Raw genomic sequence first — 15,564 nt, forward strand, 5'->3', positions numbered from 1 at the left:
AGAGTGTTTGACGTGTATTCTTATTCATGTGTTTAAATGTTATATGAGGTTATTTGGAAGTACTAATGTGTAATTCAGATGCACAGGAAAATTATCCATGTGACCATGGAAATATTATGGAGAACCAAACCTAGACCTATGTACGTTTGTAAAACCAAGGTTTGTCTATTTGGAGAGACAACACCCCATTTGTATAGTATTTTATTTGTGAAAGTGGATGTTGCATGTGTGTTAGATTGAATTTATGTATTTGTATAAATCCAACAAGAGACAAAATTTCATGTATAATTTCGTAAAAGTATTTTTATTGTGTCACTTGACATTTGTTGATTTATGTTTTGATTTTTGAATTGTCTCTTGGAGGGAGTTGTTTAACCATATCTTTTTCAATTAATTTAATGTGGTTCTATATTTGCCTTGGGAAGAGAATCTTTGGGGTGGTCAACTTAAGTTTGACCCGAAAATTAACTTCAGAGGGGTTTAAAAGGGTTTAAATGGACACCTAGGGGTAGTTTAAGAGTGTTTCCTAAAGCCCATAAGGTATACCTAAGGGTTAGGAGTAATTTTAGGCATGTTTCAACTCCCATGTGACCATTTAGACACCCTAAAAAGTGGGTTTCCTAAGTTGAGCGAAAATTGAAAATTAGAAGGCATCACCTAAGTTGTTAACTTTCCTTTTTGGATGAGAAATCATTTTGGATCTTTTTCTGACTTTTCCTTTTTCAATTTTAGAAACCTGTGAGAACTCTCACTGAGGCCTTTTTAGGCAAGAATGAGATATTTTGCGGGTAATCACCCACTCTCCATTTTTGGAGACAAGGAATTTTGAAAGAAAAAGATAGATTTGAATTAGGTATTTGGCTAAGTGTAGAGAAGCAAGGGGTTGTGGAATTGGGCTGCTCATCTTCAACCAATCTAGCATACCTTTGGGCAGTTGAAGGCTGGTCATATTTTCTCCTTGTATTGTTTTATATTGCATCTTGTATTGAAAAGATTTGCTTGTGTAAAAAGGCTAGTTTCTTGCATGTTTTCCTTGGAAAATTATTGTGTTCTATGTTTTACTTTTTGTATGCATTTTATGTGCTTTGGGAGTAATCAAGGCCTCCTACTCTTGGGAGAGAGGATGGTCTTGTGGGTGGTAGAATTGATAGCCCTCAAGTGAGAGGCTCTCATTATGAGAGTGATCACAAGGGATTTTATGTGACCCTTGCTGCATGGCTTGTTTATGCATTTGGGGGTCATAAGGACGGAAATAAGGCATGAATGTCTTGGGGGGCATAAGGATGTGGGGTTGTTATACTTATGATGTATTTGGTTTGCCATGAGGTGGATATATGTTTTACCATACTTGCAGTCTCCTCAGGGTACTTGGTCCACTACCACCCTTGAAAAGACATCACAATGTGTGGTGCAGTGTAGCCCTGATTTGGGAATGTGTTTGTGATTGTTTTCCCTTGATTCTGTGTGTTTGCATGTGTGTATCCTGTCTAGGGCTTGGTTCTCCAAGCTCGGGGGTGGCTACTAGTTAGCCTAGGCTGGGAGGTGAGCACTCCATGGTCACAGCCTTTGGTTTATTTGCAAGTTGTTGGAAGAAAAGAATAGGACAAGTAGATGTGGCTGGAGTTATTTGTTGCGGAAAAATATTTGTAAATGTAATTATTATTTTGAAAAATCCTCATTTATTAGAAATGAGAATCCTATTGTAAAGTGATGTTAGTGTATTTTAAAAGTACTCTAAATAAATGAAATTATTTTGGTTAAGTATTATTTTGTTGTAAAAGAAATACATTTATTTTGGAATTGAAAATCTATTTTGCATGTGAATTCTGAAAAAATAAAAAGAACCAGTTTTTTCCTATGCATATCTCTAAGATTCAATTTAAATATCAACTCATTTATCTAGTCACTACCAAATTTATTAAATGTAGTCATTATTATAGTTGATGTTAGAATTTATTAAATTCTGTCATTTGTTTATGTGCTGAAAATAAAATCTATAGTTAAACAGAATAATTGAAATAAATAATTTTTTAGAGTTGTTGTTCTAAGTATTTCTAATTCTGTAATTTACTTTATTTTTGCAGAAAGTAAATCTATATTTAAATAATCTATTTTTTTAGCAACTAGGATTTTGATAAAAGGAAATAAATACAATAATTTAGATCTGAAGAATTTATCCAATCTGTTAAATATGTTTCAGAATTTATATTTACACAAATAGTTTATACCCTAGAAACAACATATATATATATATATATATATATAAACAGATTTACATGCCTATATAAATGCTTAAATGAATTTATTTCTTAAAAATAAACAAAATAAACTTATTTGTTTAATATATATGTACATATATATATACATATTAAAAGATAAAATGAATTCATTTCTTAAAAATAAACTAAATAACTTTATTTGTTTAATATATATATAAATTTAAACCCATAATATATATACATAAAATATATATATAGCACCCTAATAAAATATATATATATATATTTAAAAAAAAAAAATTAAAAAAAATATCATGGAAGTTCGGCTCGGGCCGAACCACTGTGCAATACACAGTGGTCAGAGGGGCCAGACATTGTGGATTGCACCGTGGTTCGGCCTTGGTCGGCGTCACTGTAGGTGACCACAGTGGTCGCCGATCATTGTGTCCCCAAGCCCCTCACCTTATTGCCAAGGCCGCCGCCTTCCATTAAAAAAAAAAAGAACTCCGCCCTACAACATAGAATGATAAAAAAAAAGAATAAACCCTAGCCTGGGTTGCATGGTTTAAACACTTATATATATATATATATATATATATATATATATATATATATATATATATATATATATATATATATATATATATATATATATATATATAGGTTGAGATGTTTTAAATTAAATTGTTATGAAGTTAATATTTAATTTAAATTAAATAGATTGAGATGTTTTAAATTAAGTATTTATTTTAATTTAAATAGATTGAGATGTTTTAAATTAAAAATTTAGGGAATTTAATTCTGTTGTAAATTATTTAACTATAGGGATTAATTTTTAGCCCACCTAGACGTAGGTATATGTCATCAAACTTTAAGGGACATAGGGCATTATGAATTTAATTGTCCCTTTAATCGATTTAATTTTAAGCACCTTTTAATTATTGATTGAAATATAATTTTAGACATTATAAATAAAAGTGCTAGGACTAAGAATTAATTTTCTGCATTATTTAAATTTATTTTCACTAACTTAAGTTGGTTATTAGAGCTAACTCTAAACGTAGAAAGATGAAAACCTACTAGAGCATTTCATATTTGCGAAATTTAAATGTTTTAAGTGCGAATTTAAAAAAAAAATTATCTCGTTCGTGCCCAAAAGTTTGGGTATGACATCATGGACACTGAGGCACATGAAGAAGAAATGATAGAAGGAAATGCCTATGCCAAACTGGTATCCAGTGAATCAGTCTTGGAACAAGTTAAGTCCTATCCTTTGGTAACTCAACAAGTGACAACCGAGATACCTCAGGACACAAAACAAGGCAAAGAGGATCATATGGCTACACAAGGTGAATCTACCTCTCAGGCCATAGGCAAGCAAAAAACTCAAGCTCCTGCAAGCACTGAAACTGCTGCCACTAAGACCCCAAGAAAGGAATCACTGAAGGCTACAATAGAGGCTATAGAAATTGACAAAAGTGTTGCTCCCACTGAGCAACATACCGAGGAAGATCAAGCCTCCAAAGCCATTGTACTCATTCAACCGATGAAGGCATCATCATCAAAGGAGAAGAAAGCAAAGAAGCACAGTTTCAAGATAGATCTGTCAAAGCCTATTGTGTCATCAAATGTTGACATTTCCAAACTAAAAGGGCAAGCACTTATTGAATTTGGCGAGTTGTGCAAAGCCAAAGTAGAACAAGAAAAACAGATAGCCATTCAAAAGAAGAAACGAGTACTTCAGAAGGTTCAAGCATTATTGATAGACATGCTACCTGAAGCTACCGTAAGTAAAGATGCTTCCATCCATATGAAATTAGATGAACTACTCACTCAATTGGAAACATCAGGAGTAGAGGCATCAGAATACCTTATTAAATTAAAAGAAAAAGAGCTAACTACCAAGATGATTGAAGAAGTGTAGAAAGCCATTGCTATAGGTAAAATCAAGCTTGTTGGATTCATTGTTGAGTTGTCCCCTCAACTCAAGCACATTATTTATTTATTCCAAAAATTATGTACATTTTCATTCTTTATTAAAGATATCAAGCAGAAGACCGAAGTCATTGAAAAAGAGATTATCGATCTCTTAAATACACTAACTACCGAGCCAAATTCTATTCAGAATTTTTATACCAAGCTACAAACTCTTATGGCTCAGCAGTTAGAACTTTGAAATGAAGAGCACAAAATAAGGATGGATATTATGACTCTTCAGACATTATTTATTCCCCATCTGTCATCAGTACAAGAGCAGATCAACCGAGCTACCTATTGGTGTTTGTTTTATCATCTACCAAACATTAGGATAGGATACCCAAAGGTATTCTATCCTCTCCTGAAAAATCACTACTGATCCCAAGGTCTATATGTGCGAACAAGCGACTTTAGTGGAATAGCTTCTTGGGTAGTGTATGCTGAAATTTCAAGGGGGACTTATGTTTGACAAGTATCTTGAACTGCTAGACTTAGATGGATTTCGCAATTTTAGGCTCTTCTTTTTTTTTTTTCTGGGATTTAGGCTTTCAAAAGAAAGGGGAAAAAGGGATAGGGTTTGAGAAGGCTAATCTAATCCTATGAATTTTGGAGACGGTATCAACTAGGTGCTCTCGTGAAACCAAACCTTGCTTCGCCACACTAGGGACAACTACACAAGGCCAGTGCAATCTTCAATGGGTTGTGCTTATGATCGATATGTTGGGATGCACATGGGATGGGCTCAGACTAACTTTGCATGGTAGAATGGAAATCATCCATTTACCAAAAGTATGAGCAGAGATACACCATCAATTGACACTTATGAAATCCTTCATTCAAATTAACAACGATGAAAGTAAATCTAATTTAATTCTAACTAAGTGTTGAGGCAATTGAAACCATGCAAATCATTCAAATAATTAAGATTACAAAGCAACGCACATGTAATATATTATCTGGAAATGACCTTAAGCAACAATACATCAAAAACCTCACACTCTCCAAATGAGAGGAGGCAACCTTATATAGTTTTTGAAAATGAATGAATGGCTGAGATCAAACAGCGATCAAGGGCCAAGATTGAAAGTCTTAAACCCTAATTAGGGTTTCCCAAAATGCTATTAGTTCAAACAAATGGAAGAGTGACATGTGGCACAACTGCTAATTTCAATAGGGTGAGTGGCCACTTTCTTCTTTCAGAGATTCAATGTATCTGGACACAATGAGCTTGACCTCCTCCATGGTGACACTTGGCAAACTACCAATCTAGAAGTTGGCGAGGTCCACATCATCGATACATGTGGCAAGGATGCCTTCCCACTCAACTGCTTGGGTGAGGAAGGCATCATCGATGGAGAGGAAGTTTGCAATCTTTGAAAGATAGCCTTTGTCAATCATCCCTGAATCTCGGAAGAAGCTTGTCTGAATCCTGTCTCTCAGGTTCTCTATTTGTAAATGCTTCTCCCTTAGGCTTTCCTTCTTCTAGATCTCTGACACCACACAAAATACCTTGCCTAGGATCTCTCTAACACTTGCCTCTATCTCAAAGCACTTGGTCTCAGATTTCTTCAGAACCTCAATCCGAGTGACCAGAGTATAGTACCATGTGTCGAAGTTGTACCTGTCTCCTATTTGTATGATGCCTACATCCACTAAGCTTCTCTTCGACATGCCTCGGATAACCTTCAAATGAGGGAGTATTTCATTCTAAATTTCAATCCACCTCTTCCCAATTGGAGGCTAGATCCTGTATATGATCAATCAATAAAGAAGTTGCCTCGTGTGCCGATACTAAGTTTTCTACTAGTGTGTCAGCATGCACTAAAGCATCTAAAATCCATTCCTTTTCTTGAGTGTATGAGCCCTTCATATCATCATAGTCCTTCATTGATCCTTGCTGAAGAGGCTGTGGCGAAGTAGCCAAGACTTTATGGTTGAGTGGGATGGTAAGATGGAGAACATACTTCTTCCACTGTTGGTTCTCTTCTTCAACTTTCTTCCTCTTTTCCTTTTCATGAGCCAACCTCATCTTTAGAACATTATAGGAGTCATCAAAATATTAGATCTCTTGGTCCTGGGTGGGCTTACCCAGCTCTATGGTGGTAACCTTGTAATCATCTACAGTGACATTATCTCTAGTCTTCCCTTCTTTGGGCAATGCTATCTGGACTATCCTGAATTTGGCACTGTCTCTCTGAATTAGGGAAAACTTCCTAGCGGGTTTGGGTGGTTTAGCTATAGCAGGTTCATTCACCTTCTCCAGGAATGCTGCGGTGACCTCCTCGGTTGAGTGGGCCTCCTTGGGAACCTTAGCCTTTATCCTTGCTCTCAGCCAATCTGGAATGGTTGATTGTTCTATAGTGTTCTGATCAAACTCACCATCCGCCTCTCCTTGGTTTGCTGGTATGCCATCCAAGAAGATTGTAGGTGCTTCAATTTGCTCTCTATCTAGACTTTGGAAGACCTTTTCCACTACTTCCTCAACTAGCTGGGAAAGCACTCTTACTTCATCATCAATCATACAGATGTTCATCTCTTGCTCCCTAGTTGCACTCTGATCGAGCGCAATGGAAGCAACACTTAGGATGGAGTGACTCTCGCTAGATTCTCTTCTCTCACCTACAACCCTTTTTCCTGTGACCTTTGTGGAGCTTCCAACCAACTCCTTCCTCTTTTGAGATCCAACACTTTTTGGATTTCGAGCATCACCGACAGAGGTACAAGGATTGATGGACAAAGTATCATCCACTTCCATTAATTCATAAGTTAAGGTCACACCTTTGGCCTTCAACTGTTTTGTCTTTTCAAATGCCCACCACCTTGAATACTCAACCAATGACCTCATGAGGTCTGCTAGATTTGATTTCTCTCCCTCTATCCAATCTATTAAGACTAGGGGGTCATTTTTCATCTTCTCAAAGCCTGGCTACTGAAGTTCTAGGCTTTCTTCTACCTGATCAGCAACTCTGAATACTTATGTTGCTCTCACCATACCCAACGGGATTCTTGACCAGAATCTCTTCCTGATCTCGAAGCTATCAGTCAAATTAGCCTAGTAGTCTTCTAGATCTAGTCTGTGCTCAAACATTGTTCCTTCAATCTTCTTTATCCTATGGAATGGATTGAAATCTTTTCTTGCCTTGTATTGATAGAAGGGATACCAGGCCAGCTCCTTCTTAGCGGTTGCAACAGCTTGTGATGATGGACATGTTTCTAGCCTATTACCAATTGTAAGTGAGGATATCCCTACCTTCTTCTACTTATCCCTTTGAATCACTATATACTCCTCCAATTGTCTCACAACCTCGAGCAACACCACTCAGTTGGTAGGGTAAGCTGGAAGCTTGTATGGAGGCCCGGAGAATCCCTGAATTCAGAGGTAAGTTAATTATGGATATTGGATGTACCAACACCCTAACCAACTGATGAAGTCCATAGACTCTTAAGAGAGCCTCTAGTGCAGGCCACCTTGAAGTGTCCGGGTAATGTGCATCAGGAAGGTATCATTCACCCTTTTGAAATGGAATTTCTCCTCCATGTGGAGCTAGGGATAGCAATCATATACTGGAAACTGGTTCTCCTTGTTCCCAACTTCTCCTCTACAAGCGAGACCTCTGTACCTGTAGGTCTTGGCCAAAGAATAAAACAAGTAAGAACTCATGAAGAAAGTTTTATTCATCTCCAGGTTCCTTAGCTGGCTGTCTAGGTCGTCGCTGATCATCCGGGCCCAGTCTATCATTTTTACTCCATTGATTATTTCATTAATGAAATAATACATCTAGGGTTCGAATGGAGCTCCCTAAGGATTTCCTATTATTCTATTGAGCAGTACAATCATGTCCCTAATGTCCTCCTTGAAGTATGCTTGCACTAGGCTCTTTCTCTAGAGTTTGGAGGCACCCTTCCTCGGCCTGTCTAGCTAGGAATGGTTAACTATGACATCATATTCCTCTAGGTGGTCATGGTACAAACTGTCAGCTTCGTCCTTTGTCATATACACTACGTTGTGGTACTCAGGGATCTTGAAGGCCTCTCTAATGGCCTCATCGTTGACATTTTCCAACACTCTTCCATCAGGTGCAACAATGTCCTTACTGATGGGGTTGTAGTGTTTGGCACATTCGACTACTAGTTCGTTGCACTGCATGGTAGGGAGGAAGCCAGCAGCATGCACGATACCACTCTTCATCATCTTTCGCACAATGGTGGTAGGCACAAGGTTGTCCAGACCAAACATTCACTTCTTAAATTCCCCTAGGTTGATGTGTCTGAGGTTGGTGTCGCTGATGTTCTTCCACTTTGAATTCATTCTAGTCTCTGGAGGAGCATCTTTGTCTACTTGGAATTTCATAACGTCTGGGGCCTGCAAGCAAATAACAAAATTTTTAAGTTAGAAATTGATTTGCAAAATTTTGAAAATAAAGGTGCTACAAAATGGCTAAGTGTTGGAAAATCTTCCATTTTTATTCTCATACTTAGCCATAAACATTGAATTTCCACCTAAAAACCCTCGGTCTTAAGGCTGGTTGTGGTTATCACCAAGTGTCAAAACTTTCAAAAAAAATTCATACTTAGCCAAAAAAATGATTTTCTTCCTCCAAAATTTTTGAAAAATTATTTATCAAATTCTGGAAAATATTCAAAAAATTCATAATTTTAATTTCACCTCTAACTTGGATAGAAGTAAGGCTAGAATTTTCTCCAGAATACTCAGAAAAGTTTAGATAATTCTTCCTCGTGCTAGTTGCCTTTCTCCAAAAATCTGTAAAACTTTTGCCAAAAAATATTATCCAACTTCTAGCAATATCTAGAATTTTCTCTAGATGATCTTCAAACTAGCATACTTTACTAAGCTCTCCTTAGTAACTTTGAACTTCTTGGTGTAATAATGAAGTTGATAATGAAGTATTTGTAGACAAGGTTAAATCTTCAAGTAGAAACCCTTAAAATCATCCAACTCATACTTCTAATTTGAACTTCATGTTTCCCAGTTTTAAGACAATATCTCAAAAAAAACATTCCATTTTGATTTAAGTTTGAAGATATTTATCAATTCTCCAACATTCCCTTTCAAAAAAACTTTCCATTTTGATTTAATATCTCAATAATCTTTCAATATTCTTTTCCTCAAAAAAACTTTCCTTTTTGGATTTATTTTGAAGATATTTAATAATCCTTAGATATATTCTTCATTTTGGATTTAATTTTGAAATCTCTGTGGATTTTTGTGAATTCATGTTGACTTTGTTTGACCTCCCATGTGTAGGCAGACTTTTGGAAGTTTATCTTCATCTTCTCCAAGTTTTGGCAGACTTTGCCTACCTCTCCAAGGTAGGGCAGACTTTAGAAGGTCTTCCCATGTGTATGGCAGTCTTTGGAAGGTGTTGGTGGCACCCCTTGGTGGCATCACACACATGGTAGAGTTTAGACCCACTATCTCACATGGCCTAGGGTGGAGTTTAGACTTGGTGCTCTTGGGCGGACTTTAGTGGCTTCTCCACCTTGGGCGAACTTCAAGCACCTCTCCTCATGGCTCTCTAACCTTTGGTGGACTTTGGAGGTTGCTCTTGGGCAGAATTTGTAGGCTCTCCCTACCTTGGGCGGACTTTAGAGACCTCTCCTCATGACCCTCCTAGCCTATGGCGGACTTCAGGCTAGGCTCCTCCATCACTGGGCATGCTTGGGTGGACTTTAGGCTATACCCCTATCTTGGGCGGACTTTGGACACTAATACATTTGGACTAGATTTCCGACTGAGGTTTCCAACAAAGAAGGTATATTGTGGCCAAATTTGATTTTTTTTTGAAAAAATGCCCACATTCGTCATAATTCTGATGGAAATTACCCATTTGGTTTCGACGAAGAAGGCATTAGCAATGAGAATTTTTTTTTTTCAAAAAAGTGCTCGAGTTCGTCGTAATTTCGATGACAGCGGCCATTACAAAATAAAAAAAGAGGCAGGGAATTCATTTGTGAATTGCAATCCCACGTAGGCATCCATGGCGACTTCAACCCCCAAGAACATCAAACCTATGTCGAAGGCAATCCCACGTAGGAGGTAGATTCAAATTGCCCTAGTTTTTAATTTCATGTTGCAAAAAATATACATGTGGTGGTTAATTATCCTAGTTTAATCTCATAAAACCATAGAACTGTGATTAAGGAGTGAGCATTCAATTTTGTATCAGCAATCCCTTCCTCCCGTATACACATGTGTTGATTGTTCATATGAGATCACATCTCTTTGCGGCATCCTATCAAATAATTCATGAGCCTTGTCCATGTTTCCACATTTTCCATTCATGTCAAGCAGGGCATTTGCAAGTACAACACCTAGCAAAATTCCTCTATACATTATGCTTTGATGGATGTCCATACCCTATTCCAAACCTCCCATTTTTGCACAGGTAGGGAGGATACTGGCATAGGTTGTGGAATTTGACTTTATGCCTTCCAATTTTATTTGCTTGAAAGTGTCTAAAGCCTTTTCAACAAATCCATTTTGTGCCTATCCAACAATCGTTGCAGTCCATGAGACAACATTTCTTTCAGGCATTCTATCAAATAGTTCATGTGCCTTGTCTATGCTTCCACATTTTGCATACATGTCTACCAAGGTAGTTACTGTAGACACCTAAAAATGGTCAACGCTTGCGAGGTCATACTTTAACATTTGCGCATTGCCTCATTTTAGGTTTTTGCGTCGCATTAACATTTCTCCTATGATTCGCACTTGGTCTTTATCATTTGCGAACATCGAGTCATTCTTCTACATTCTTCAATCATCTCGTCCTCAAATTTGGTCTTGTCGACAACATTATCCAATCATGATTTTGATCGAACTTACCTTGTTGCATCAATGTGCGTGCTAATTTGTCATCATCAATCCTAATTAGGGTTTTGTCCTCTTATCGATTTGTCATCAATCTTTATCATTATCAATCTTGTCATTTGCGATCGATTTGTCATTGATCGTGGTCATTTTCAATATTATCATTTTGCAATATATTCTGTCATCGATCGTTGTCCTCTTGTCAATCTTGTCATATTGCGATCGATTTGTCATCGATCCTTGTCCTCTTCAATCATGTCAATTTGGATCAATTTGTCATTGTTCCTCGTCAATTGGCGCATTTTCTTAATCAAATCATTTTGTCGCACTGGTCATTTATCAATTCAAAATCATGACATTAATTATCTTCAATCAAGACCTAATTGTCATTTTCGCATTTCTAATTCATCTTCTAAGGTTTTATGATTTATTCATTTAACCTAATTTGTCATTTCTTCTTCTAGGGTTACTAAATTATTTATTAATCCTAAGTTACAATTAAATCTTTATTTAATTGGCTAATTATTATTCCTCCTTGTGAATTAATTAATAAATGAAAGATTATTAATTAATTTACCTAATTTTCATTATTTCCTAATTTATAATTTCCACCTATTTTCTAATTTGTCAAATTTAATTTCCACCTAATTAACTTGTCTCTAGTGCTCCCTATTTTTGTGCTTCATGCGTCATACTCTTGACATAGCAATTTGTCATAGAATTTGTCTTGACATAGCAATTTGTCATAGAATTTGTCATAAAATTGTCATAAATCTTTGCATAGCAACATGTCATAATTTTGCTATTCTTGATTTGAATTTCCATTCGAATCACTATCATGCTAAATTTGATCTTTTCTCCAATTTTTCTATAAATTGGATGAATTTCTTCAATCAAATCCCTTGAATCTGAATCCTTAATCAAACTATCGAACTTACGCTTCTAGTACTCTTTTCATCAATCTTGCTTTCAATTGTATGTGCACTTGTAGGTGAGATCCACAAATCCATTGAAGAGGAAAGAACAACAATGGAGCTGCATGGAAGGAGCATTCAATTCTGCATTTGGTTTGTATAATCTTTCATTTTGAATGCTTTGTTTTCATATCTCTATTGAGTGTGCCTAGGATTAGGTTCATTTGCAATGAGTGCTCTCATGATTGAGTTATCATGTCTTGTGTTTTGATTGATCTACTTATCTTGTGATGATTCCTAATTCTGATGCTACATTAATTGGTGAACCCGACGTGAATACTAACCTTCTAACCCTTTTACTGTGTTTTGGAGTGCTTCTAAGTTGATTTGCAGGTCAAAAACCCAAAAACAGGGCCGTGCAGTGCATTCTGGACACTTCTGCGCTTGTGTGAAGCATTCTGTGCCTGTGTTGAGCATCTTGCGCCTGTGTATGCAACATTTTGTGCTTGTGTCAGACATCTTGCGCCTGTGTCATGAGTTCTGCGCTTGTGTAAAGTCCAGAACAGAGGTGAAAAATGCAGTGTTTACTTGAAATTTTTGGTGTTTTTGCATTCTGTTTTCTGTGCTTTGGATTTGGTACTAATTATTTGTGCAGAATCTTGGCATATGCATGGAAAAGACTAAAAATCAAACTACTAACATGTTTTGTGCAGATTCGATGGTCAAAGACAACAAATCAAACCTCTAACTCGGGTTTTGCAGGTTGCCTTGGAGAAACAACCAAACCTTTGTGTTTGTGTTTTTTAATTAGGCACTTAGTGATTTATAAATAGGTGGGAATGAACATTTGCTTGCTTTGATTGTTAAGTGTGACATTGGAGTAGGAGAGTATGCTCTCATCCTTCTTAGGGTGATCAGAAATCCAGATCTTCGATACCATGCTTGTGTTGTTGATTGAGTGTCTCCATTAGAGGGCCTGCCTTCCCGACCACTTTGCTTTTGCAAGCAAGTGATAATCATGAGAAGGGAATGACCCAAAGTGAGTACAGCTAGAATTCCTTGGCATTCTAACTCACTATAAAAAAATACCCGATGAGCGAAAGCTTTGAAGGAAGTGTTACGTGGGAATTGCAGTTACTTGGGAAGTGATGACCCTTGAACTCTTTCTCATATCAACATCTAAGTAGGGCCTCTTGGTCTAAATCGCGCTTGCGCGACTACATTTGTTTGGTATCTTGATGGGCTTAATGTCTCAATCATGCTTGCATGACATCAAGGAGTAATGCTTAACAGAAATCCTTACTACATACCTTGTTTTTAGAGGCCAAAAACCCTTCTAGTTGCTTGAGAAGGACAAATTCGGATACTTGGAAGAGATACTAAGTTTGCCATGGGGAGATTTCTATGGGGACTGATGCTTGGCTGCCCTGAGAAGTGAGTGTCGTGGAGGGGAGCCCGTGGGGTCAAGCATCTATGTATTCTCCTTGAATCTCATAATGAGTCTACCTCTCAAGTACCTAATGTCTTTGCCTACCATAAGAAATGTGGAAATGAGCATGAGTGTCTTGAGTCTATGTTGCAATATCTTGTATTCTTTGATTGTCAAAAGTTGAATTGCATCCCATTTCAAAAGGCAAAACAAATTGATCTAACATAAGATTAAACATAAGAGACATTCATCCAACAAAAATTCAACAAGATTCAAAGATCATCTTCTTCAAACATGGTTATCCAACATTGTTCAAAAACTTGTCTCAACATTTATGTCACTTACATTTAAGTTCATCCTAGGTTGCATTTTGCAAAGTTCATTGTCAAATATCAAGGTTAGGTTTCACCTAAGTCATACTCCTTTTGCATATTAATAAGAGTCATCCACTTGCATATGTCCTCTTGCATTAAAGTCATATCATTGTCATACATTTATATTTGCATACCCTAAGTCTCTTCACTAAGCTTAGGTCATTATCATATCATATTAGGGTCATTTGCATAGTAATTGTCCCTTAGCATATAGTGTCAAAACTAGGTCTTGTCATACTTGAGTAATCCAAATCTTTGATAAACCCTAAGTGATTGTTAAGAAGTTTAGACCTTATCAAATCTTTTGTCCTTTTATCATCAATATCATTTCGTCAAACCTAGCTTAGTATCCAAGCATATAGGGGAGACATTGTCATTTTGTCCTTTGTCACTTAAGTCCTTTTGTCCTTTGAGGTCTAGACATCATTTCAATTTCCTAATGGTCTCTTTTTAGATTTGCATTTCAAAAGTTTGTCAAAATCTTCAAAAAACAACCAAAAACATAGGTTGCATTTGCATCTATTTTGTTTGCATTTAGTTGCATATCATATATTATCCTTCAAAAATTCCAAAAAAAAAAACATTTGCATAAGTGACATGCCTGTTGAGACAAGATCACAATCTAAGAAGATGGGAGAACCAATGTATCAACCCATGGACAACATAGCAAATTCGCAGTTTCAAACAAGTCAAACAGTGCAAGTTGAAGGTTCATCAAACACATCTCTACCACCATATGGAACGGTTCAACTCGGACCACCACCATTATATGAACCATTGTTTGTACCTATGAAACCAGGACAGGGGAGTGTCCCACCTACTCCAAGAGGAAGTCCACCTTTCGATTGGAATCAACCAAACTTGCAACATGACATTCAAACTCAAACGTTATATGAAGAACAAACTTTTTCGCAAGGATTTGGTTTAGATCAAGGCATCCAACAAGAAGCAAATCCAAATGTCCAACCAGATTCTTCATCTGATTCTGACGCTTCTGATGATGTTGACGTGTTCTTTCAAGATCCAAAAATGACAAAAAAGATGGATAAGTTCTTGAACAAGGTCCTTAAGATGTTTCCACAAAAGTATCTTAACATGATGAGTAATGTGACCTCTTCAAGTGAACAAATCAATGTGCAAGAACAACAAGGATTTGTGGATCTCACCTACAAGTGCACATACAATTGAAAGCAAGATTGACTTTGATGAAAAGCTCAAGAGTACTAGAAGCATAAGTTCGATAGTCTGATAGGAATTATTAATTATTAATTAAGGGATCAAGGGATTTGATTGAAGAAATTCATCCAATTTATAGAAGAATTGGAGAGATGACAAGATTAGCATGAAATGGATATTAGAAGCAATTAATTTCAAAAATGGCACAATTGAGTTGAAAGAAGAAGGTTATGACACCTTCTATGTCATGAATTATGACATATTGCCAATGCAAAGCTTAGAGGACTAGAACCTTATGACATCTTGCTATGTCAAGAGTATGACGCATGAAGCACAAAAATAGGGAGAACTAGAGACAAGTTAATTAGGTGGAAATTGAAATTAGGAAATTAGAAAATAGGTGGAAATTAAGAATTAGAAATGATGAAATTAGAAATTAGTGAATTAATCAATAATTTTTCATTTATTAATTAATTCATTCACAAAGAGGAATAATTAGTCAATTAAATGAATATTTAATTGTAATGAGAAGACTTAGGATAAATAAATAATTTATTAATCCTAGAGGAAGAAATGACACACAAGGTTAAATGATTAAATCAAAAACCCTGGAAGAAGACAAATTAGCAATGCGAGAATGACA

The sequence above is a fragment of the Cryptomeria japonica genome, chromosome 8 (assembly GCF_030272615.1).
Source record: "Cryptomeria japonica chromosome 8, Sugi_1.0, whole genome shotgun sequence".
In the NCBI taxonomy this organism is placed as follows: domain Eukaryota; kingdom Viridiplantae; phylum Streptophyta; class Pinopsida; order Cupressales; family Cupressaceae; genus Cryptomeria; species Cryptomeria japonica.